This window comes from Symphalangus syndactylus, chromosome 4 (assembly GCF_028878055.3).
Source record: "Symphalangus syndactylus isolate Jambi chromosome 4, NHGRI_mSymSyn1-v2.1_pri, whole genome shotgun sequence".
Lineage (NCBI taxonomy): Eukaryota > Metazoa > Chordata > Mammalia > Primates > Hylobatidae > Symphalangus > Symphalangus syndactylus.
Window position 1 is genome coordinate 83,470,505 of NC_072426.2, and position 27,138 is coordinate 83,497,642.

Sequence of the window (27,138 nt, forward strand, 5' to 3'; positions counted from 1 at the left end):
TACTGGTACCAAAGCAGACATATAGACCAATGGAACAGAATAGAGGCCTTGGAAATAACACCACACATCTACAACCATCTGATCTTCAACAAACCTGACAAAAATGAGCAATGGGAAAGAATTCCCTATTTAATAAATGGTGCTGGGAAAACTGGTTAGCCATATGCAGAAAACTGAAACTGGACCCCTTCCTTACACCTTATACAAAAATTAACTCAAGATGGATTAAAGACTTAAATGTAAAACACAAAAACATAAAAGCCCTAGAAGAAAACCCAGGCAATACCATTCAAGACATAGGCATAGGCAAAGATTTTATGATAAAATTGTCAAAGGCAATTGCAACAAAAGCCAAAATTGACAAATGGGATCTAATTAAACTGAAGAGTTTCTGCACAGCAAAAGAAATTATCATCAGAGAGAACAGGCAACCTACAGAATGGGAGAAAATTTTTGCAATCTACCCATCTGACAAAAGTCTAATATCCAGAACTTACAAGGAACTTAAACAAATTTACAAGAAAAACAAACCTATCAAAAAGTGGGCAAAAGATATGAACAGACACTTCTCCAAAGAAGACATTTTTGCAGCCAATAAGCGCATGAAGAAAAGCTCAACATTCCTGATCATTAGGGAAATGCAAATCAAAACCACAGTGAGATACCATCTCATGCCAGTCAGAATGGCAATTATTAAAAAGTCAAGAAACAACAGATACTGGCAAGGCTGTGGAGAAATAGGAATGCTTTTACATTGTTGGTGGGAATGTAAATTAGTTCAACCATTGTGGAAGTCAGTGTGGCGATTCCTCAAGGATCTGGAACCAGAAATACCATTTCACCCAGCAATCCCATTACTGGGTATATACCCAAAGGAATATAAATCATTCTACTACAAAGACACCTGCACACGTATGTTTATTGCAGCACTATTCACAATAGCAAAGACATGGAACCAACCCAAATGCCCATCAATGATAGACTGGATAAAGAAAATGTGGTACATATACACCATGGAATATTATGCAGCCACAAAAATAAATGAGATCATGTCCTTCGTAGGGACATGGATATAGCTGGAAGCCATCATCCCCAGCAAACTAACACGGGAACAGAAAACCAAACACTGCATATTCTCATTCATAAGTGAGAGCTGAACAATGAGAACACATGGACACAGGATGGGGAACGACACACACAAGGGCCTGTCGAAGCAGGGGCGAGGAGAGGGAGAGCATCAGGACAAATGGCTAATGCATGCAAGGCTTAAAACTTAGGTGATGGGTTGATAGATGCACCAAGCCACCATGGCACACGTATACCTATGTAATGAACCTGCACATGCTGCACATGTATCTCAGAACTTAAAGTAAAAAAATAAAAATAAATTTGTTATGTTTAAATTTTAGAAATTTTGGAGGGAAAATGCATCTCTGTTAAGAATCTGGAATGCTTTCCTCTTTCTGATGAGAACTGTGTCACTTGGTGGTTTTGTGTGTGTTTGTTTTTGTTGTTGTTGTTTGTTTTGTTTTTACTGCTCTGAAACTAGGAACCTCATGCCCACATTCTGATGCGGTTACAACAGCCCTTTTGCTCCCATGAATTCTCAGGTTTTCTTTCCTTATCTGATTTGCCACTTCTATTTGATTAGCTTCATTGTATAACCTTTGTTTAAAATCTTTTTGGGAAATTAATATAGGAATATATAAAATTAATACATGAAATTAATCATATATGTCTCTTAGCTTTGCCTAATTTGTAGTTGAAGGTGCTGGCCTAACAACTGAATGATGTGATGGCACTAAGAGGATCAGGGTTGGGTGTAGACAACTGCCCAGCCTACATGAGTTCCAGGATAGCCTGTCCTACAGCAGGAAATCAGCAGGGTTGTCCTTCTTTACAAAGAAAACATTCCATTATTATTATTTTTTTTTTTTTTTTTGAGATGGAGTCTCGCTCTGTCGCCCAGGCTGGAGTGCAGTGGCGCAATCTCTGCTCACTGCAAGCTCCGCCTCCCAGGTTCACGCCATTCTCCTACCTCAGCCTCTCCGAGTAGCTGGGACTACAGGCACTCGCCACCACACCCGGCTAATTTTTTTGTATTTTTAGTAGAGACGGGGTTTCACCGTGGTCTCGATCTCCTGACCTCGTGATCTGCCCACCTCGGCCTCCCAAAGTGCTGGGATTACAAGCGTGAGCCACCGTGCCCCACCAACATTCCATTATTAACGTGAACTTCAACATAAGCCAATGAGTAAGGAAGAACCAATATGTACATGCCGCAATTTAGATCTAAAATATAAACATCCAATGTGTAGAAATAATTTCCTCCTCCTTTCATCGAATCCTGTTTGCCTAATGTATTTCATGGGTAACTTGCCACTCAGATATCCCAGGAAGCCCAAAGGCTAACACTGTGGGCTGACAAGTTGGGATGATACCAGCAGTGGTTACGTTCTCACCATCCAGTCGTGTTATAGCTACAGGATCATGAAAGTTTGCTCATGGGAAATGCAAGTTCAAATTACTGTTTCTACTGAGTTGGAATTTCTTTTAGAAATGCCTAGGGTCAGTTCATTCCTTGAATTCCAAGCACTGTTTGTCAATTCCTGGTTCCAAAATTTCTGAAAGTCTGAGATCTGAAAAGGCAACATTTTTGTTCTCTTCTAACGCCTGTTTGTGTTTTAAACAGGTTTGTCTGTAACTGAAAGTTAACTGACCCCAATGGCAAAAAGGAGAAGCTGTTAGCTTGCACAAAAACTGTCAACCACAGCTGCAGATAAAACAGGGAGGGCTAAAGGGATATGGGACAGATGCCGTTAACATCTAATACAATATTTAGTAAAAGATGTTGCCTAAGAGGATGATGCTATGGGGAGGTTGGAAGAGCCTGGGTAGAAGACTGTGGAAGACATGGAGTTGCCCGACTCACCCCTTCCTCCATCTCCCCCACCAAGGAACATGTGAAGCCTAGCTGCAGGGCTTGCGGTCAATGGGTGACCTCCAGCTTTTGGCTCTTTGGGGGTCCTTGGTCTGTGGGGTGATCTTGGGTCACCCAAGGTTGCTGCCCTCTTGGGGCAGCCTCATCCAGTGCCTGGGTGAAGCAGGATACACAGGCCCCAACATTCCAGTCTGAACTGGACACTTTTTTTTTTGAGACAGAGTCTCGCTCTGTCCCCCATGCTGGAGTGCAGTGGCGCGATCATGGCTCACTGCAAGCTCCGCCTCCCGGGTTCACGCCATTCTCCCACCTCAGCCTCCCGAGTAGCTGGGACTACAGGTGCCCGCCACCGCACCCGGCTAATTTTTTGTATTTTTAGTAGAGATGATGTTTCACCGTGTTAGCCGGGATAGTCTCGATCTCCTGAACTCGTGATCTGCCTGCCTTGGCCTCCCAAAGTGTTGGGATTACAGGTGTGAGCCACCACGCCCGGCCTGAAGCGGACACTCTTGATAAACTGTTGTTCCAGGGTGCCCTCCAGGTAGACTGAGGTTGTGCTGGGTCCACAGCACAGTTCAGTTTTTTCCTCTACCCCATCGGTTTTTCCTGCTTCCCTTCCTAGGTGTGGATCTCTAATAAGCATCACGCGCCTCAAACTCCATCTCACTCGTTGCTTTTGGAGAACTCATCCCTTGACAAGTCCATCAGCTAAGTCTCCCTGTCTTTATAGAGAGCACAAGGAGGGGCACCTTTTCCCCATAAAGACCTGCCTGCTGATGGGCTCTTGTTTTCTCTAAGACCAGGCGCTTGGCCAAATCATATTCAAAGTTAGCAGGGAACTCCGGTCTTTTAATTATTTCAATCATAGATGATGTTCCTCTGCAGTCATGGGCTAGGCCCCTCAGGGTGTTATCTGCACAAACGTTGAAAAGTTATGCTTCCAGCGGGGCGCAGTGGCTCACGCCTGTAATCCTAGCACTTTGGGGGGCCGAGGTGGGCGGATCACGAGGTCAGGAGATTGAGACCATGAGATTGAGACCATCCTGGCTAACATGGTGAAACCCCGTCTCTACTAAAAGTACAAAAAAAAAAAAATTAGCCAGGCACGGTGGCACGCGCCTGTAGTCGCAGCTACTCGGAAGGCTGAGGCAGGAGAATAGCTTGAACCCGGGAGGTGGAGGTTGCAGTGAGCCGTGATCGCCCCACTGCACTCCAGCCTGGGCGACAGAGTGAGACTCCATCTCAAAAAAAAAAAAAAAAAAAAAAAAAAGTCATGCCTCCTGGAAATACTCCAGAAGACTTTGTCTCCAGGAAATTCAGTGCTCTCCAGGACAGAGCATCCCTAGCACCTCCGTTAGAACTGCACTGTTCTCTGGCTATTAGTGGAAACAGCTTCAACGCCAGAATGTTCCTGGTATTTGCTGGAGGATAAGGCATGGAACACAGATACAGTTATGCTTGCTGATCGTGTTCAGTCTGAACTCACAGCACAAAAAATGAGCAAGTTTCCAGAATGTTCAGCAGGCACCTCTTCTCATTTCTACAACTAGATGCTCGGTGTAATCAAGATATTTTCTCATTGAATGAATATGTGCAGCAGTGCCAGTCATACTTCTCCATTCTGGGCAGCAGAACTCAGTGGGTGTCTTAGCCCATTTTGCATTGCTATAAAGGAATACCTGAGGCTGGGTAACTTACAAAGAAAAGAGGTTTATTTGGCTTACGGTTCTGCAGGCTGTGCAGGAAGCCCTAGTGCCAACATTTGCTTCTGGGGAGGGCTCCAGGGAGTTTCCAGTAGTGGCTGAAGGGGAAGGGAAGCCACCTGTGACATGGCCACAGAGGGAGCAAGAGAGTAGGAGGAGGGAGGCCCCGGACTAGCAACCAGATCTCTGTGAAGTAGTAGAGAGAACACTCACTCATTACTGCAGGGAAGGCACTAAGCTATTCATGAGGGATCCACCCCCATGACCCAAACACCTCTTTTAGGCCCCACCTCCAACACTGGGGGTCACATTTCAACAAGCAATCTGGAGGGACAGATACCCACACTGCATGAGTGGTAAAGACCCCACTCTGCCTGCACTAATTATATGCGTGAGCCAGTTCCTTAATCTCACTGAGAGTGTGTTTCTCCATCTGTATCATGGGGATAGTGATGCTTGCCTTACGGTTCTGTGCTGAGGATGACAAGACATAATCTATTTCAATGCCTGAAACAGATCCTGACACTCAGCACTCTACTAAGGGTAGCTATTATAGCCCTGATAGTGACAGCTACCAGAACGCCCTCTTAGCAATCATTGCTTCATTAGTGTCTTCAGTAACTAAGAAATGAAAAAGAATATTGGGTCCATAAACTCTTAGGAAATTTCGCTGGCCTCTTGATGCCCACCAGCTTCATGGTGAAGCAGGAAGAGCTCACAGGAAATCACAAAGCTTCACATAAGAATATGCCCGTTTAGCCGGGCGCGGTGGCTCACGCTTGTAATCCCAGCACTTTGGGAGGCCGAGGCGGGCGGATCACGAGGTCAGGAGATCGAGACCACGGTGAAACCCCGTCTCTACTAAAAATACAAAAAAAAAAAATTAGCCGGGCGTGGTGGTGGGCGCCTGTAGTCCCAGCTACTCGGAGAGGCTGAGGCAGGAGAATGGCGTGAACCCGGGAGGCGGAGCTTGCAGTGAGCCGAGATTGCGCCACTGCACTCCAGCCTGGGCGACAGAGCGAGACTCCGTCTCAAAAAAAAAAAAAAAAAAAAAAAAAAAAAAAAAAAAAAAAAAAAAAAAAGAATATGCCCGTTCATGTTTTAGCATCTTTCCCAATCTTCTCAGCTCCTTTCATTATCTTGACAAACCACATCTCATAAATAAGCAGTTGAGACTATTACGAAAGAGGCAGGAAAGCAGAGCAGCTGATGTTTTCTTTTCAGTTCTTCTCTTCACCATGTGGATAATTGTCATTTTGTGGTTTCTGGCACTGTCAGCTCTCAGTTTCCCAGTGGCTCCAGGTGTTTGAGATGTTAAGCAAGCTTTTTAAAATGTTGCTTAAATCCACATGCCTTTTCCCTGACACAAGTACAGCTAAGACAAATACTCACTTTATACACATCCTGCATAGGCAAGGTGAAGAACCACAGCTATAGGTTTTTTGTTTGTTTGTTTGTTTGTTTTGAGATGGAGTCTCACTTTGACCCCCAGGCTAGAGTGCAGTGGAGCGATCTCGGCTCACTGCAACCTCTGCCTCCCGGGTTCACGCCATTCTCTTGCCTCAGCCTACCGAGTAGCTGGGACTACAGGCACCCACTACCATGCCTGGCTAATTTTTTTGTATTTTCAGTAGAGACGGGGTTTCACTGTGTTAGCCAGGATGGTCTTGATCTCCTAACCTCGTGATCCGCCTGCCTCGGCCTCCCAAAGTGCTGGGATTACAGGTGTGAGCCACCGCGCCCAGCGGGTTTGTTTTTTGAGACAAGGTCTCACTCTGTCACCCAGGCAGGAGTGCAGTGATACCATCATGGCTCACTGCAGCCTCAACCTCCTGGGCTCAAGAGATCCTCCTGCCTCAGCCTCCCAAATAGCTGGGACTACAGGCATGCACCACCACACCCAGTTAATTTTGAACTTTTCTGTAGAGATAGGGTCTCGCTGTGTTGCCTAGGCAGGTCTTGAACACCTGGGCTCAAGTGATCCTCCCACCTCAGCCTCCGAAAGTGCTGGGATCACAGGTGTGAGCCACCCCTCCCCTCACCTTGCTGTAACTATTTACTTAGACTCTAAACCAAAGAACAAGCTTCAGGCCGGGTGCAGCGGCTCGTGCCTGTGATCCCAGCACTTTCGGAGGCCGAGGCAGATGGATCACCCGAGGTCAGGAGTTCAAGACGAGCCTGGCTGCCGGGCGCGGTGGCTCACGCTTGTAATCCCAGCACTTTGGGAGGCCGAGGCGGGCGGATCACGAGGTCAGGAGATCGAGACCACGGTGAAACCCCGTCTCTACTAAAAATACAAAAAATTAGCCGGGCGTGGTGGCGGGCGCCTGTAGTCCCAGCTACTCGGAGAGGCTGAGGCAGGAGAATCGCTTGAACCGGGGAGGTGGAGGTTGTGCTGAGCCGAGATCGCGCCATTGCACTCCAGCCTGGGCAATAAGAGCAAAACTCCATCTCAAAAAACAAAACAGAACAGGCTTCAGTGCCCCAAGGCACAAGGGAATGGAGACAAGGACAGGAGGATGTTGCCCACAGGTGAGATGATAAAGGAATTTTATGAGAACAAGCTTAGGGAGAACAAAGAGACCGAGGGTCAATGCTCCCCGCCCTTAGAGAACTGGAGAACAAGGACAAATACAAGGCCCCAGCAGCTAACTGCAGACTTCTGACCCTTAGGCCCCGTATTGCCCTGTTGGTTCCATTTTAGGATCTAACTTTTAAAGCATGTTCACCAGTGATCATGTACCTAATTCTCGCTGTCTGTTTTTGGTAAGTGTCCCCTGCAGTCTGACAGAGAAACAGAAATGCAACTGACCAAATGTATACTAGTATTCTTTTCTCTCAAGTTTGTTGTTGTTGCTGTTGTTGTTGTTGTTGTTGTTGTTTGAGACAGGGTCTCGCTTTGCCACCCGGGCTGGAGTGCAATGGTGTGATCATAGCTCACTGCAGCCTCAAACTGCTGGGCTCAAGCAAGCCTTCTGTCTTAGCCTTCTAAGTACCTGGGCCCACCAAAGCACTGGGATTACAGGTATAAGCCATCACACCCAGGCCTTCTCTCAGGTTTGTTTTTTTTTTTAATTTTGAAAAACGCTGGCTGGGTGTGGTGGCTCACGCCTGTAATCCCAGCACTTTGGGAGGCCAAGACAGTCAGATCACCTGAGGTCAGGAGTTTGAGACCAGCCTGGCCAATATGGTGAAACCTTGTCTACTAAAAATACAAAAATTAACCAGGTGCGGTGGCAAGTGCCTGTAATCCCAGCTACTCGGGAGGCTGAGGCAGGAGAATTGCTTGAACCCAGGAGGCAGAGAGGTTGCAGTGAGCTGAGATTGTACCATTGCCCTCCAGCCTGGGCAACAAGAGTGAAACCTCGTAAAAAAAAAGAAAACAAAAAATGCCAAACATATATTACCTAGAATAAACCACTGTTAACATTTTGCCACATTTACTTTTTGTCTGTTTAAATTTTTTTCAGAAGTGATTTGATACAGACATCATGTCACTTCATCTCAGACTACTTCAGTTTCTATCTACCAAGAACAAAAATATTCTCTTACATAACCATAATATAATTACCTATAATTACCACATTCAGAAAATTTAATGTGCACACAACACTATTTCTTAACATGGGTATTCAAAATTCCCCAATTGTTTTTTTTTTTGTTTGTTTGTTTTTTTTTGAGACGGAGTCTCGCTCTGTCGCCCAGGCTGGAGTGCAGTGGCGCGATCTCGGCTCACTGCAAGCTCCGGCTCCCGGGTTCACGCCATTCTCCTGCCTCAGCCTCCCGAGTAGCTGGGACTACAGGCGCCCGCCAACACGCCCGGCTAATTTTTTGTATTTTTAGTAGAGACGGGGTTTCACCGTGTTAGCCAGGATGGTCTCGATCTCCTGACCTCGTGATCCGCCCGCCTCGGCCTCCCAAAGTGCTGGGATTACAGGCTTGAGCCACCGCGCCCGGCAAAATTCCCCAATTGTTACAGTGACATTCTTTATAGTGATTTTTCTGCAGTCCCAGATTCAATCAAGGATGCTGCATTGAATTTATGTGCTCATGCCTGATAATGACATGCTTGGCTTCCAGTCTGAGAACTGACCCATATAAATTGCCTAATGGCAACTGCATTTCACATCCACTACAATTCCCTTTTTCCACATGGGTCTCTGTGATCAACTCTGATCCTGCATGGTTAAGCCAAAACCAATGTCTTTCACTGTACTTTGCCCAGCCCCTACCAACACATTACCAATCAAAGAAAGCCCCAGATAGCCCAGGGTGTGCCACAGCTGTTACTTGGGGCTTTCCTCACATTATGTCCAAGCCAGCTTCAGCTCCCCTTCAATTGCATCCCCTAACAATCCTGAATTGCATTTCTGAATCTAGGACTAGTTTTTAAGGCCCTCCAATGTGGATACATGGTTTCTTTGTCATTGACCATTGACAAAAGGCTTTGAATTCAACTCTGATTTTTCCCTCATTTGGTCACCTCAAGTAGTAAATTGAATCACTTTAAACTACTGGTTTTGTAGGTCAAAAACAAATATTTAATAAGTTTCAGTGTAAAAAAAAATTACTCTTGAGCGACTCCAACACCTAGGAACCCCATAGCTGGCGCTAGCCCACTTGGCCAGCACTGTGGTTCGGCTGGCTCCCAGTTTTGTACAACCCCATTTCCATTTTGCTTTCCCAACTAATTATTTTATTATACTCTCTTTTGATGCCTGATAAACCCCTTCTTGTTCTTTTTCAGAATTATTCAGTCCATTATTACTTATTTTTCAATGTTAGATTCAGCTTGTCTAGTACCAAAAGTATCTTGTTGGTCTTTTCCAGAAAGATTTATGGATCAATTTAGGAACAATTGACATCTTTATGATTTTGGATGTTCCTATTCAAGAATAGAATATGCCTTTTGATTTAATCAAGTTATCTTTGTGTTCTCTATTAATTTTAATAAAATATTGATTGAAATATAATTCAAATACCATAAAATATGTCATTTATTTTGTTTCTTTATTTTTTTTTTTAGAGACAGAGTCTCATTCTGTTGTCCAGGCTGGAGAGAAGTGGCTCCATCACAGCTCATTGTAATCGCGAACTCCTGGGCTCAAGTGACCCTCCTGCCTCAGCCTCCCAAGTAGCTGGGACTACACCACACACAACTAATTTTGTAGTTTTCTATAGAGATAGGATCTCGCTATATTGTCCCAGCACACACCACCACACCCAACTAATTTTGTAGTTTTCTGTAGAAATGGGATCTCGCTATATTGTCCCAGCTGGTCTTGAATTCCTAGTTTCAAGTGATCCTCCTGCCTTGGCCTCCCAAAATGCTGGAATTACAGGTGTAAGCCACCATGCCTGGCCAAAAAATACCATTTTAAACTGTATATATCACTGCTTTTCAGCATATTCACAGAGTTATCTAACCATCATCATAACCAATGTTTGAACTGTTCATCATTTCAAAAAGTAACTCCATAACCTTTAGCTATCACCCCAGTCCCCTATTCCCCCATCCCCGAACAACCACTAATCTACTTTGTGTCTCTATGAATTTGTCTATTCTGGATAGTTTATCTAAAGGGAATCATATAATACATGGCCTTTTATGACTCGCTTCTTTCACTTAGCACAATGTTTTCAAGGTTCAGCCATAGTGTAACAGGTATCAGTATTTCCTTCCTTTTTATAAAAAAGTTGTGGTAGGCTGGGCGCAGTGGTCATGCCTATAATCCCAGCACTTTGGGAGGCCAATGTGGGTGGATCACCTGACGTCAGGAGTTCAAGACCAGCCTGGCCAACATGGTGAAACCCCGTCTCTACTACAAATACAAAAACATTAGCTGGGTGTGATGGCGCATGCCTGTAATCCCAGCTACTTGGGAGGCTGAGGCAGGAGAACCACTTGAACCCAGGTGGCGGAGGTTGCAGTGAGCCAAGATAGGGCCACTGCACTCCAGCCTAGGCGACAAGAGCAAGACTCTATCTCAAAAAAAAAAAAGAGGCTGGGCGCAGTGGCTCATGCCTGTAATCCCAGCACTTTGGGAGGCCGAGGCATGAGGATCACGAGGTCAGAAGATCGAGACCATCCTGGCTAACACGGTGAAACCCCGTCTCTAATAAAAATACAAAAAATTGGCCGGGCGAGGTGGCAGGCTCCTGTAGTCCCAGCTACTCGGGAGGCTGAGGCAAGAGAATGGCGTGAACCCCAGGGGGTGGAGACTGCAGTGAGCCAAGATCGCGCCACTGCACTCCAGCCTGGGTGACAGCGAGACTCTGTCTCAAAAAAAAGTTATGGTAAAATCACATACAAAATTTATCGTCTTAACTGTTTTTAAGTGTTCATTTCAATAGTGGTAACTTTATTCACATTGCTATGCAACAGATCTCTAGAACTTGTCCATCTTGCAAAAGTGAAACTCTGTGCTCACTAGACAGCTGTCCATTTCCTTCTCATTCCAGCCCCTGACAACCACCCTTCTACTTTCCGTCTATTGATTTGACTACTTTAGATACTAAATAAGTGAAATCATACAGTGTTTGTCTTTCTGTGACTGACTTATTTCATTTCGTACAATGCCTTTAAGGTTCATCAATGTCATAGCATGTGACAGTATTTTCTTATTTTTTAAGGATGAATAATGTTACAATTTTAATAATTATAAATGGCTGCCTCAGCTCCACCCATCACGTTCGTGTTTAAGGAATGTATAAGTGAGACCAATGAGCACAGGCAGCGTTTCTTTTGTGCTGGTCCCTTTCATTTGAAAACAAAATATCTTCCCCAGAAACTCTAGAAACTTACGTCTAATCAGTCAAAACTAAGTCACATTCTATTCTCAAGGAAGGTTGGGAAAGAGAGTATTTGGTTTTCCAGCCTCTTCAGGAGGAGGTTACTGGGGAGAAGGAAATTGGGGGTACCTCGTTAGTAATCACCTCATGTCCTCCACCCACTTCCCCCTTTGGGACTTTGGAGTAGAAAGGGGAGATTGGGAACCACTGCTTGACCACTGCTTCCCCAAGGAGCATGGACAATGGGAAAGGATGCAAGGTCTGAATCCCTCATAGGGATACTGTAAGGATCAAAGGAGATTATTTATGTAAGCAGTTAGCACTATGCTGGCACAGAGTAAGCACCCAATAGAAGTTTGCTATTGTTATTCTTTTTATTGATACTATTATTATTATTGTTAATGCTGCTGTTTTCTCCTTTCTTGACTCCTCCAGGCCAGAAGAGCCAGGCTTTCCACTTCTTCTCTGACAGAAAATTCCCCTACTTCATATCCTTTTTCTATTGCAAGAGCAAAACTCCATTATCAAATCAGGCTTGCTTTTGAGTCCTATATAAAACTTAAGTAGAGTGATCATACAATTTATTATACAAACTGGAACGCTTTGGAGAACAAACAAGAACACTTTTTGGTGGAATTATGGGAGTTCAAGAGGAAAAAAATTTTAAAAACAACACTTTTTGAGTAATAGCTTTGTTGAGATAGAATTCACATACCACACAATTCACCTTGCACCTCAGTGATTTTTAAAATATTCACAATTGTTCAACTATTGCCACAATCAATTTTAGAATATTTAATCTCTCCCAAAAGGACACTCTGTATCCTTTAAATGTAACCCTGGTATTCTCCATCCTCCCCAGCCCTAGGCAACCACTAATCTACTTTCTGTCTTTATATTTTGGCCTATTCTGGACATTTCATATAAATGGAATCCTATGATGTGTGTGGTCTTTTGTGCTTCCTTCTTTCACTTAGCATCACGTTTTCAAAGTTTCAAAGTTTCAAACTTCACCCATGTGATAGCATGTATCAGTACTTCTTTCTTTTTTATTGCTGAATAATGTTCTATTGTATAGATAGATCACATTTTCCTGTTCATTCACGGACATGTGGATTTTTTCCACCTTTTGGCTATTGTGAATAATGCTGCGATGAATAATTGTGTGCAAGTATGTGGTTTTTGTATCTGTTTTTAATTCTCTAGGGTGTATGACTAGGAATAGAATTACTGGGTTAAATGTAACTGCACGTTTAACCTTTTTTTTTTTTTGAGACAGAGTCTCGCTCTGTCACCCAGGCTGGAGTGCAGTGGCGTGATCTCGGCTCACTGCAAGCTCCGCCTTCCGGGTTCACACCATTCTTCTGCCTCAGCCTCCCGAGTAGCTAGGACTACTACAGGCGCCAGCCACCAAGCCTGGCTAATTTTTTGTATTTTTAGTAGAGACAGGGTTTCACCATGGTCTCGATCTCCTGACCCCGTGATCTGCCCGCCTCAGCCTCCCAAAGTGCTGGGATTACAGGCATGAGCCACCGCGCCAGGCCACGTTTAACCTTTTAAAGAACTGACATACAATTCTGATATCTACACCTTCACATCAACATAGGCTATTACCTTTTTTTGAGACAGAATCTTGCTTCATCGGCCAGGCTGGAGTGCAGAGGCATGATCTTGGCTCACTGCAACCTCCACTTCCTGGGCTCAAGTAATTCTCCTGCCTCAGCCTCCTGAGTATCTGGGATTACAGGTGTGTGCCACCATGCCAGCCTAAGTTTTGTATTTTTAGTAGAGGCGGGGTTTCACCATGTTGGCCAGGCTGGTCTCGAACTCCTGACCTCAGGTAATCCACCCGCCTCAGCTTCCCAAAGTGCTGGGATTACAGACGTGAGCCACCACAGCCGGCCGGCTACTATCTTTTTGACTGTAGTCTTCCCCTTGAGTGTGAAGTGGTAGCTCATTGCGATTTTGATTTGCACTTCCCTACTTTCCTGAATGCCTGATGATATTGAACCTCTTTTCTTTTTTCTTTTCTTTTTTTTTCTTTTTTTTTTTTTTTTTGAGACAGAGTTTCACTCTTGCTGCCCAGGCTGGAGTGCAGAGGTGCAATCTCAGCTCACTGCAACCTCCGCCTCTCAGGTTCAAACAATTCTCTTGCCTCAGCCTCCTGAGTAGCTGGGATTACAGGTGCCCGCCACTATGCCCAGCTAATTTTTGTATTTTTTAGTAGAGACAGGGTTTCATCATGTTAGCCAGGCTGGTCTCGAACTCGTGACCTCAAGAGATCCGCCTGCCTCAGCCTCCCAAAGTCCTGGGATTACAGGTGTGAGCCACTGCATTTGGCCATTGAACATCTTTTTATGTGCTTCTTGGTCAGCAGAGGACCCTTAAAAAACTTTTAATTTTAACCTAGTTTCACATGTACAGAAAAGTTACAGAATCATTAAAACAAAAAACTATATACCCTTCATCCAGATTTCCCAGCTGTTAACACTTTGTTCCATTTCAGCTATCATTTCCTCTCTTTTTTTTTTGAGACGGAGTCTTGCTCTGTCGCCCAGGCTGGAGTGCAGTGGCGCGATCTTGGCTCCCGAGTTCACGCCATTCTCCTGAGTAGCTGGGACTACAGGCGCCTGCCACCACGCTCAGCAAATTTTTTGTATTTTTTTTAGTAGAGACGGGGTTTCACCATATTAGCCAAGATAGTCTCAATCTCCTGACCTTGTGATCCGCCCACTTCGGCCTCCCAAAGTGCTGGGATTACAGGCCTGAGCCACCGCGCCTGACCTCTCTCTTTTTCTTTTTTTTTTTTTTTTTTACTAAGGCTGAAGTGCGGTGGTGCAGCCTCTTCTCACTGCAGCCTCTTCTCACTGCAGCCTTGACATCCTAGGCTCAAGCGATCCTCCCACCTCAGCACCCCAAGTAGCTGGGACTATAGGTATGCGCCACCATGCCTGGCTAATTTTTGTGTTTTTTGTAGAGATGGGGTTTTGCCGTGTTGCCCAGGCTGGTCTTGAATTCCTGAGCTCAGGCAATCTGCCTGCCTGGCCTCCCAAAGTGCTGAAATTACAGGCTTGAGCCACTGTGCCCAGCATCTGTCTCTCTCTCTCCCCTCATCCCCATGCATACACACTTATACCCTTTTTTTTTTTAAACAATTTGAGAGTAATTTGCATTCATCATGTCCCTTTATCTATGAACACTTCAGTGTGGAGTTCATGAGAACAAGGACTTTTTTTAATGTGATCTCAGAACACTTACCAAAAATCAGAAAACTCAACGTTGATAAAATAATATTATGTAATCCATAGTCCATATTCAAACTTCACCAGTTGCCCCAATGTTCTATGTTCAAGTTCAGGATCACAGATTACATTTACTCATCAGATTTCTTTAATTACCTTTCATGTGAAACAGCTCCTCAACCTTTCTCTGTCTTCAGTGGCCTTGATATTTTTGAAGAGTTTAGGCCAGTTACTTTGTAAAATAGATTTGTCTGCAGTTTCCTTGTGATTAGATTAAATTCTGCATTTAAAAATATTTTATTTTACTTATTTTTGAGACAGGGTTTCACTCTCTTGCCCAGGCTGGAGTGCAGTGACGCAATCATGGCTCCACTGGAGCCTCAACCTCCCAGGCTCAAGTGATGTTCCCACCTCAGCCTCCCGAGTATCTGGGACCACCACCCCCAGCTAATTTTTGTATTTTTTCGGAGATAGGGTTTCGCCATATTGCCCAGGCTGGTCTCAAACTCCTGAGCTCAAGCAATCCTCCTGCCTTGGCCTCCCAAAGTGCTAGGATTACAGGCATGAGTCACAGTGCCCAGCCTAGGTCATTCCTTTCGGAATCACTTCAGGAAACACTCTCCCTGAGCCCAGGGGCACCAAGAGGGATAGTAGGGTGGAAGGACAGGGCAAACCTTGTTGACTAATCCTGTGGACACCAGCCCATTATTGTGCAGTTAGTCTGGGGGAAATAAACACAGGATTTTGTGTTTATCTGCCTGAAATATTATCCTTATTTATCTACTTTAATCACTCCTTTTAATGTTGAACAAATTAAATATTTATCTGCCTTAATTCCTATTCCTTTTGACTGTAGGACAAACTAAATATTGATCCTGCCCTAGTCCCTCCTCCTTTTGACTTTAAGACAAGCCAGATAAAGAAATGTCTTTATTGACATTTTACTTTATTTTATTTTTCTGGTAGTGTGGCAGGTGGGAAGGTAAAGATGACTGGAGAAGGCAAAAGAGGGCTAGATCCTATGATGGGCTGTGTGCTCAGGCAAGGAAGGAATGGGACTTTGCGAGCATCAAAGAAAAGGGTGCCTGTGCTGAGGGAACTGTGTGGGGTTAACCCCAGAGAAACAGAGGCTGCGTCTTCACCCAAGGCATGTTTATGGCACAACAAATACAACAAGCAGGAGCTGTTTTCTGGCAGAGAAAGTTTCCTTTTTTTTTTTTGAGTCGGAGTCTCGCTCTATCACCCAGGCTGGAGTGCAGTGCTAAAATCTTGGCTCAGTGCAACCTCTGCCTCCCAGTTTCAAGCGCTTCTCTTGCCTCAGCCTCACAAGTAGCTGGGATTACAGGTGCCCACCACCACACCTGGCTAATTTTTTGTATTTAGTAGAGATGGGGTTTCACTATGTTGGTCAGGCTGGTCTTGAACTCCTGACCTCAGGTCATCCGCCCACCTCAGCCTCCCAAAGTGCTGGGATTACAGGCGTGAGCCACCGCACCTGGCTGAGAAAGTTTCCTTTTTTTTTTTTTTTTAATGGTGAAAAGATACACACATATTTAGAATTAGCCAGCTGGACTCAGTTTAGATTATTCCAATGTTGTTGGCAACATCCAAAGCTTCGTAATCAGGAGACAGTCAAACATATTCCTTCTTCTCTCCATCAGGCCGAATCAGGGTGTTGACATTGGCCACATCAATGCCTTAGAGCTTCTTCACAGCCTGTTTGATCTGGTGCTTGTTGGCTTTAACATCCACAATGAACACAAGTGTGTTGTTGTCTTCTATCTTCTTCATGGCGACTCAGTGGTCAGCGGAAACTTGATGATAGCATAGTGGTCAAGCTTGTTTCTCCTGGGAGCACTCTTCCAAGGATATTTGGGCTGCCTCAGGAGTCGCAGCGTCTTGGGCTGCCGGAAGGTGGGTGATGTGCGGATCTTCTTTTTTTTGTGGCTGTGGACACCTTTCAACACTGTCTTCTTGGCCTTTAAATTCTTCGCTTTGGCTTTGGCTTTAGGAGGGGCAGGAGCTTCCTTCTTCACTTTCGGCGCCATCTTGTGAAAAGGGAAAGTTTCCTTTCTAATACCATTTTCACTTCTCCTGAATTTTGTGGATCATTTCTTGGTATCCACCCCAGATATCAGGAGTGTGGGCTGGATCTTAGGGATTGTGAAGTCTTCATTTCCCTGTGGTGAGATCTGAGGCATGACTTTAAACAGTGTGAGGGAAGGAGATCTCCAGGCACTTTAATAGAATGGAGAAGCATGATGGGATTTGAGAGGAAATCTGATTTTGAAAAAAGGAGAACTGGAGTTGAGTTCGTAATTAACTAGGCATCTTAAAGGTCATTCAGCATGCCCATCTGCACAGTGGGTGTAATCACCTTACAGAACAAAAACAAAAAGGTAATGGAGAGGAAGCTGTAAAGCACTGTACATGTTTAACTCATCGTTATGTAAGCTAGCCAAAGGCTTCACAGACTTGAATTCATCTCCCAAGTTCTTTTCCTGTACTTGAAACTCTGCCTTAGGTTGCTTAAAACTTGAGAAACAGAATATTGCTTCCCCTGCCTGCCTTCTCGAGTACACTTGCCTACACAAAGATGCACATCCTTGTTTGTGTGTGTGTGTCCATTTGCTTTGACATTCTTGTCAAAGTCAAAGTTTCTCAGCTGTTGACATACACAAGTTTGTTTGGTGCAACCTGTCAGATGCATCCCTTAGACAGGCCCTTTGATACTCTGGGAAAGACATTGGACTTACAGTCAGAACGAAAAGAAAGAAATGTGATATGTATAGCGTGCAATGAGTTGGAGTTTTACCTGTATTGTTTTAATTTCAACAAGCCTGAGGACTAGCCACAAATGTACCCAGTTTACAAATGAGGAAACAGGTGCAAAACGGTTGTTACCTGTCAAAGGTCGTATGTGGCAGAGCCAAGATTTGAGCCCAGTTATGTCTGATGAACTTAGCCTATGCCCTTTAAACTTCTGAATGCTGACTATTGAGGATATCTAAACTTAGATCAATTGCATTTTCCCTCCAAGACTATTTACTTATCAATACAATAATACCACCTTTACCAATCTATTGTTTTGATACGAGACTCAAATATACCAGATATATGTAAAAGCAACCTACAAGCTCTCTAATCATGCTCACCTAAAAGATTCCCAGGATCTAATAGGCTCAAAGAAACTTCTTCTAGGAATATAAAAGAGAAAATTGGATTATGCAAAAATTCATTATTAATTTTTTTCATCCATCCTTTAATTCAGCAAACATTTATCTGTTGTTGACTTTATGCAGTATGGCCTTTTAAGGATTGGAGGACAGGTGAAGAAGAGGGGTGCCAGAATGCATCCTCCTACTAACGAGGTCAGTACACATTTGCATTTTAAAATGCCCTGTTCAGCTGGGCATGGTGGATCATGCCTGTAATCTCAACATTGGAAGGCCAAGGCGGGAGGATTGCTTCAGCCCAGGAGTTCAAGACCAGCCTGGGCAACATAGAAAGACCCCATCTCTCAATCAATCAATCAATCAATGCCCTGTCTTTGAAAATAAAACTCTAAGTGTCAGGCCCTTGAGCCCAAACCAAGCCATCGCATCCCCTGTGACTTGCACGTATACATCCAGATGGCCTGAAGTAACTGAAGATCCACAAAAGAAGTAAAAATAGCCTTAACTGGGCCAGGCACGGTGGCTCAAGCCTGTAATCCCAGCACTTTGGGAGGCCGAGGAGAGCGGATCACGAGGTCAGGAGATCGAGACCATCCTGGCTAACATGGTGAAACCCCGTCTCTACTAAAAATACAAAAAATTAGCCGGGTGTGTTAGCGGGCGCCTGTAGTCCCAGCCACTCAGGAGGCTGAGGCAGGAGAATGGCGTGAACCCGGGAGGCGGAGCTTGCAGTTAGCAGAGATCGCGCCACTGCATTCCAGCCCGGGCGACACAGCGAGACTCCGTCTCAAAAAAAAAAAAAAAAAAAATAGCCTTAACTGATGACATTCCACCATTGTGATTTGTTCCTGCCCCACCCTAACTGATCAATGTACTTTGTAATCTCCCCCACCCTTAAGAAGGTACTTTGTAATTCTCCCTACCGTTGAGAATGTACTTTGAGAGATCCACCCCCTGCCCCCCAAAACATTGCTCCTAACTCCACTGCCTATCCCAAAACCTGTAAGAACTAATGATAATCCACTACCCTTTGCTGACTCTCTTTTCGGACTCAGCCCGCCTGCACCCAGGTGATTAAAAGCCTTATTGTTCACACAAAGCCTGTTCGGTGGTCTCTTCACACGGACGCGCATGAAACTAAGAAAGGTTTAATGGGCAGGGTGTGGTAGCTCATACCTATAATACAGCACTTTGGGAGGCTGAGGCAGGAGGATCACTTTAGCCCAGAAGTTCAAGACCAGCCTGGGCAACAAGTGAGACCTCATCTCAATTTTTTAATAAATAAAATGAATACATACATAAGGAAAGATAAAAAGAAAAATTTAATGAAAGAATACAGTATAAAACAAATCTCTTGGACCTAAAAGTATTTTTGTTCAAGCCACGTATTGTGAATCACCTCTCTGTGTTGAGGATACAGAATATCTAAGCCCAGGAAACTGAGCAGAAAGTTCATGTACTAACTAATCAACCCGAGGCAAGGGGCAAATTAGACGGAACCTGACTCTGGTCTATTAAGCGGCAACTTTCCCTCTGTTGTATTTTTCTGTTATTCAATGTAAAAGGATAAAAACTCTCTAAAACTAAAGCCTTAATGTTTGTCAGGAGTTACAAACCATGACCAACTAATTACGGGGAATCATAAAATATGACTGTACGAGATCTTGATGGTTTACAAAGTGTACCCACTGTTAATCACTTTAAACATTAACGAACTTAAAAATGAACTTACGGAGATTGGAATTTTTCTTTCCTGTTGTATTAGTTGGCTCGGGCTGCCATAACAAAATACCATAGACTGGGAGGCTTAAGTAACAGAAATTCATTTCTCACAGTTCTGGGGGCTCGAAGCCCACGATCAAGGTGCAGGCAAGGCAGGCTTAATTCTGAGGCCCCTCTCTTGGCTCACATGTGGCCACCCTCCCACTGCGTGCTCACATGACCTCTTTGTGCTCCTGGAAAGAGGATGCAGGGGACAGAGAGAAAGAGAAGGAGGGGGAACTCTTTGGTGTCTCTTCTTTCAGGGACCCTAACCTGGGCCACTTTGGCCCAGGCACTGTGGGGTGGGGGGTTGTGGCTGCTCTCCTCTGAGTAGCCAATTTAAAGCAATAGAAAAATGTCCAAAGCTGTGCAGCAAAGACAAGCCACCAAACAGGGATCGGCTCATCAGTGTGGGGACCTCCAAGTCGGCCACCCTGGAGGCAAGCCCCCAAAGAGCCCATGCAAGGTGGCAGCAGCAGAAGAAGGGAATTGTCCCGTCCTTGGCACATTCCTCACCAACCTGGTGATGCTGGACACTGCGATGAATGGTAATGTGGATGGGAATATGATGGACCCCCAGAAAAGGAGACCTAGCTGCTCAGGTGGCTGCAAATCATTACAGCCTTCACCCCGGGGAGGAACTGGGGGCCTGGTTCTGGGCCAGAGAGCAGCCCAGTGAGGGTGAGAGCTACAGCCTGTCCTGCCAGCTGGATCCCCAGTCCGGGTCAACCAGTAATACGGTCAAGGCTGAGCAAATCAGGCTTCCCAGAGCTGGCCTTGGGAAGCCAGCCCTGGGGTGAGTTGGCTCCTGCTGTGGTACTGAGACAATATTGTCATAAATTCAATGCGCCCTTGTATCTCTTTTTCTTTTTTATCTATCTTCATCTATAATCATTATGCGTACTAGTCTCTGTTAGTGTTTCTATTCAACTTAATAGAGATATGTTATACTTAAAAAAAAAAAATGGGCCGGGCATGGTGGCTCATGCCTATAATCCCAACACTTTGAGAGGCCAAGGCGGGTGGATCATGAGGTCAGGAGATGGAGACCATCCTGGCCAACATGGTGAAACCCCGTCTCTATTAAACATACAAACGCGTGGTGGTGTGCGTCTATAGTCCCAGCTACTCAGGAGGCTGAGGCAGGAGAATTGCTCGAATCTGGGAGTTGGATGTTGCAGTGAGCCAAGATTGCACCACTGCACTCCAGCCTGGGTGATGCTCACCAACCTGGTGATGCTGGACACTGCGATGAATGGTAATGTGGATGGGAATATGATGGACCCCCAGAAAAGGAGACTGATGCTTTGCGCATCCCTCAATCTGTTATACCCCCGCCACCCACCTCCGCAACACTTATCTAGGTCTTATCCTTCTCCAGAAAGTTCTGCATATCAGAACTTTATGGGAAAGGGAGAAGACACATTTAAATTGCAGGCCTTCTCTGATCTTGTTTTTAAAAATACTGTTTATTAATATTGTCAAAAGTATAGGAGTATGCAAAGAAATAAATTTAGTCCCAAATCTCACTTCCCAATAACCCATATCAATGTTCATTTTTTTTTTTAAGAGATGTAGTCTTGCTCTGTCACCCAGGCTAGAGTGCAGTGGCGCAATCTCGGCCCACCGCAACCTCCGCCTACCGGGTTCAAGCGATTCTCCTGCCTTAGCCTCCCAAGTAGCTGAGATTACGGGCGTTCACCACCATGCCCAGCTAATTTTGTATTCTTAATAGAGACAGGGTTTCGCCATGTTGGCCAGGCTGGTCTCGAACTCCTGACCTCAGGTGATCCACCTGCCTCGGCCTCCCAAAGTGCTGGGATTACAGGCATGAGCCACCATGCCCGGCCATATCGGTATTTTTTAAAAATGATATATTCAGAAGATTAGGAAAATGTAGATGATACAGAAAGTGTAAAATGAAAATAAAGCCGGCTGGGCACAGTGGCTCATGCCTGTAATCCCAGCACTTTGGGAGGCCGAAGTGAGCAGATTACCTGAGGTCAGGAGTTCAGGACCAGCCTGGCCAACATGGTGAAACCCTGTCTCTACAAAAATACAAAAATTAGCTGGGCATGGTAGCGCATGCCTGTAATCCTAGCTACTCGGGAGGCTGAGGCAGGAGAATCACTTGAACCTGAGAAATGGAAGTTGCAGTGAGCCAAGATCGCACCACTGCACTCCAGCCTGGGCGATAGAGTGACACTCAGTGTCAAGGAAGGAAGGAAGGAAGGAAAAGCCTCCAGCTCTCCCTATTCCAGCCCTTCATCTGCAAAGCAACTGCTGTTATTATTCATTTGTTCATTTATATAAAAGTGCTTACTGAGCACCTATGATGTGCTGGGCACTGTTTGGGTTGCTGGGAATACAGTGGTGAGAAAGATATGTCAAGTCTCTGCCTCATGGTACTAGCACTTTAGTGGACAAGGCAGACAATAAACACAAATCGATGAAGTAAAATGAGGCAGTGGTGAGCTGTGAATGAAATGCAGCATGAAAGAAGAAAGTGGTGGGAGGGGGCGCTGTTCTGGGCTCTGACCTGAAGTGAGGGAGTGAGACTATGACTCTCTGGGGCAGAGAGGGCAGCCAGGGCAAAAGCCAGGGCCGGAATTTCTTCGGACATGTATGACCTTGGTTTCATGTGTCTTTCGAAGTGTTATTGTTTAAAAAATGAAAAAAATGAAGCATATCTGCTGAAGAGCTGTCCGTTTTCATTACTGACTCTGTAAAATACACTGTGCTTTGTGTACTGTGTGTTATTTTGCCAGCTGCTGCATTAGCCTTCAAAAGTATTTGGAAACTTGAGATGAACTACAATTTTTTGCAAAGTACATTCCTTTCTGTGGTATTTTTTCCTGCAATGGAAGCGTAGTAATTATTTTATGGAAATGTTAGCAATTCTATACCAACTTTGAATAAAATGAAAAATTTATTAAAATTTTAAAAATTAAAAATTTATTTTTAAAAAAAAAAGAAGAATTTCCTCGATTTGTTCAAGAGCATCAGGAAGGCCAAAGCAGCCAGATCAGAGTTATGAAGGGGAAAAGTTTAGGCCCTAAGATTAGGCAGGACCTAGGATTTAAGCTGAGGGCAGGTGATTCTTATGAATTCTAAAGTTTGAGAATAATGGTTTGGTCAAACTCTCTTACTTTATAAGTCGAAAAACTGAAGGCAGATAGATGACTGCTTGATGCTTTGCCATGTTTCTCTTAACACAAAATATTCTCTCACAAAACAGATTTATTTCAGACAGAAGCCATATATTAACTATCTCAATAATTCCAGTACTTAATACCATGCTTGGTTGGCAATAAGGGCTCAGTAAATATTTGCTGAATGTCAAAATCAACTGACCGCAAATGTAGGGTTTCTTTCTGACAGAGCAGGATCACCGTCACCTTGGATAAACACCGCCACTTTAAAAGTTCCAGCTCCCTTTCTAGCCTCATGCATTTCAAGGAAATCACTTCTCTTCTACAAGCAGCCAGAAAAAGCAGATAGTAAAACACAAATAAAGCAGCTCAGGCACAAAAAAAGGTGGGGAAAAAGTCTCTTGGGTAACCGCCAAACTTCACCCTCATTCAATGGGCCCCAGTAAAACAGTAGGCCTTAAAAAGCACATTCCTTTCCCTTCAAGTGCACTAAAATAAAAAAGCTAAAAGCATATTTGGGTGGTATGCCTGCAACTGCAAAAAAAATGTATAAAAACAAACACACAACTCTCCCTCCCAAATAAGCACAACAAAAAAAACCCACAAAAGCAGTCCAAGCCTCTAATCAGCTCTCCCACCCTAAATCCTTAAAAACTTTTGGTCTGTAAAAAAGTGTGCCTCTAACCTAACTTGGCCAAAAGCTCTTCTCAGGTTTGTTTTCTCTAAAATAAACCTGTCTTAACTAGCAAGCCACCTTTTGTGTTTATTTCCTCTTTCTTTAATTCTTACACTTTCTGGACTCTCAATTTCTCTATTTCCTTGATCTGCATATCTGCCTGTATGCTAGTATCAACTGTCTTGCTTGCTGTGGCTTTGTGGTGATAAAGGTTCTCCCTGACCAAATTTTAATCAGGCTCCTCTAAGCCCCTTTTTCAATTAAGCCTCAGTCTTGGCCCATAAGAACTGTAGACTCATAAAAAAATAAAAATAAATAAAAAAAAAAGGCCGGGCGCGGTGGCCCACGCTCGTAATCCCAGCACTTTGGGAGGCTGAGGCGGGCGGATCACGAGGTCAGGAGATCGAGACCACGGTGAAACCCCGTCTCTACTAAAAAATACAAAAAATTAGCCGGGCGCGGTGGCGGGCGCCTGTAGTCCCAGCTACTCGGAGGCTGAGGCAGGAGAATGGCGTGAACCCGGGAGGCAGAGCTTGCAGTGAGCCGAGATTGCGCCACTGCACTCCAGCCTGGGCGACAGAGCGAGACTCTGTCTCAAAAAAAAAATAAAAATAAAAAAAAATAAAAATAAAAATAAAAAAAAAAATAAAAAAAAAAAAGAACTGTAGACTCTGGGCCAAGTGCAGTGGCTCACACCTGTAATCCCAGCACTTTGGGAGGCTGAGGTGGGCAGATCATCTGAGGTCAGGAGTTCATGACCAGCCTGGCCAACATGGTGAAACCCCTTCTTTACTAAAAAAAATACAGAAATTAGCCAGGCGTGGCAGCACACACCTGTAATCTCAGCTACTCAGGAGGCTGAGGCAGGAGAATCACTTGAACCCAGGAGGTGGAGGTTGCAGTGAGCCGAGATCACACCACTGCACTCCAGCCTAGGTCCAGCCTGGGCAACAAGAGTAAAACCCTATCTCAAAAAAAAAAAAGATAAATAATAAAAAATAAAATATTAATAAAAAAGCAAACTGCAGACTCTCAGCACAAATTATTTCATCCACCTCCGACACTAAGAGACTTCAACAAACACTGTCGTTTCTAACAGTTCATGGCCACATCCTTAGGATGATGACCTCAGCCCCCTTAAGTTTCTGCCTAATAAAATTCAATGCTGCCCAAAGAATTTATGATTTGTTCCAGGCAAAACCTGAATATAGGCCCCCGAACCCCCTTTTCCTAAAGGACTTACTTTAGAAAACTGGCAGTTAGAAATCCTGTCTCTGTCTCTTGGAAATGTATCTTCTATAACACAGGAATGTCTTTCCCAAGGACCTGGGAGCCATCCTTTCGAAATGTAATCATTAGATAGGACAGAGCCTCTGTCTCCCAATCTTGGTGGTAGGGTAGGACCCTGATATTGATAAGCACCAGTTCACAACTGGATAAGCACAAGTTCACAATCTGGTCAGTGTACTCATTGACCAAACCTCCCTCCCCTCAACTAGCATCCTTCAGTACTTTTCCCTTAACACATCCTAGCATTTAAAAAGCCTCCTGCCTTCTGGTTTCATAGAATTCAGTTCAGTTAATGCTGAAGTGTCTCTTCCCCGCCACAGTAGTCTGAATAAAATCTGTCTTGACATTTTTGACAAGTGTCTGGTGCAAAATTTTTCTTTAACAATAGCAAGTGTTGAAATTGGATAGTGTGTTTTTTTTTTAGTTTTGTTCTTTTTCAAAATATTTAGGCTATCCTAGGTCATTTGCTTTTCTATATAAATTTTAGCAAAAGCTTATCAATTTCCACAAAAACGTGCTGGACTATTTTTTTTGTTTGTTTTTGTTTTTGAGACCAAGTCTCACTCTGTCGCCCAGCCTGGAGTGTGGTGGCACAATCTTGGCTCACTGCAACCTCCGCCTCCAAAGTTCAAGCGATTCTCCTGCCTCAGCCTCCCTAGTAGCTGGGATTACAGGCAGATGCCACCATGCCCAGATAATTTTTGTATTTTTAGTAGAGTCAGTGTTTCACCATGTTGGCCAGGCTGGTCTTGAACACCCGACCTCAGATAATCCACCTGCCTCGGCCTCCCAAAGTGCTGGGATTACAGGCGTGAGCCACTGCACCTAGCCAGGAGTGACTTTTTAATTTTTCCCCTTGATTTCGCAGTATTTGGAATGGATTCATTTTCTTAGGAAAGACATTAATTTTTTTTAAATTGGCAGGAATTTATCAATAAATTGGGGGAGGACTGTCATCTTAACAATATAGTCTTTTAATCTATGAACATGGGATTATTTAAATCAGGGATTAACAAATTTTCTGCAAAGAACCAGATAGTAAAAATATTTGTGGTATTGTGGGCTATATTCAACTTTGCTTTGTAGTGTAAAGGCAGTTGTTGGCCGGGCGCGGTGGCTCGTGCCTGTAATCCCACCACTTTGGGAGGCTGAGGCGGATGGATTACCTGAGGTCAGGAGTTCAAGACCAGCTGGCTAACATGCAGAAACCCCGTTTCTACTAAAAATACAAAAAAATAGCCAGGTATGGTGGTGCATGCCTGTAATTCCACCTATTCGGGAGGCTGAGGCAGGAGAATTGCTTGAACCTGGGAGGTGGATGTTGCAGTGAGCGGCGATCACGCCATTGCACTCCAGCTTGGGCAACAAGAGCAAAACTCCATCTCAAAAAAAAAAAAATTGTGTTTCAGTAAAACTTTATTTACAAAACAAACAGGAGGCCAGATCAGGGCCATGGACTGTAGTTTGCTGCCTCTAATTTAGAACGTCTTCAATTTCTCTGAGCAAAGCTTTATGATTTTTATTGTAAGTCTTGCATTTCTTTCATTAAACTCATTTCTAAGTATTTTATTCTTTTAGGTGTTACTGTGAATGAAATTTTGTTTCCTTAATTTCATTTTCACATTGTTTATTACTAGTATGTAGAAATACAATTGAGTTTTACATATCGGCCATGTATACTTGAACCTTGATTGCTAAACTCATTTATTAATTCCAGTAAAATTTTTTGGTAGATTACTTGGGATTTTCTGCATACAGATCATGTGGTCTACAAATAAACACAGTTTTACTTTTTCCTTTTTGTTCTAGATGTCTTTAATTTACCTTTCTCCTTCTCCCTCTACCCCCTTTTAAGTTGCCCTGGCTATGACCACTAGTACAATGTTGAATAGAAGTGGTAAGAATAAACATTCTTGCCTGTTTCCTAATCTTGAGTGGGAAACATTCTGTCTTTCATCATTAAGTACATTAACTGTAGGTTGTCTGTAGTTGCCCTCTATCAGATTGAAGAAGTTTACTTTTATTCCTAGTTTGTTGAGAGTTTTTACCATGAATGTATGTTGGCTATTGTCAAATGCTTCTGTATCTATTGAAATGACAATATGATGTCTTTTAATCTATTAATCTAGTAAATTACATTCACTGATTTTGGGGTTTTGTTGCTTTTAGTTAATTAATTTTAAAAACCTCATCATATACTAGAGAAAGCATTACTTGATTTTTGGATGTCACACCAACCTTGCATTTCTGGGATAAATCATACTTGGTCATGGTGTATAATCTTTTATATATGTTGATGGATTTTGTTTGCTAATATCTTATTGAGTATGTTTGCATCTATATTCATGAGAGATATTGTTCTATAATTTTTGTTTCTTTTGGTGTGTTTGTCTAGCTTTGATATT

The 27,138-nt window shown here is 43.9% G+C and overlaps 1 pseudogene; it reads right to left on the bottom strand.

Annotated features, from left to right (window-relative positions):
• Window positions 1-16,256: 16,256 nt before the first annotated feature.
• Window positions 16,257-16,726, bottom strand: LOC129480274 (large ribosomal subunit protein uL23-like; annotated as a pseudogene).
• Between the last annotated feature and the right edge of the window lie 10,412 nt (window positions 16,727-27,138).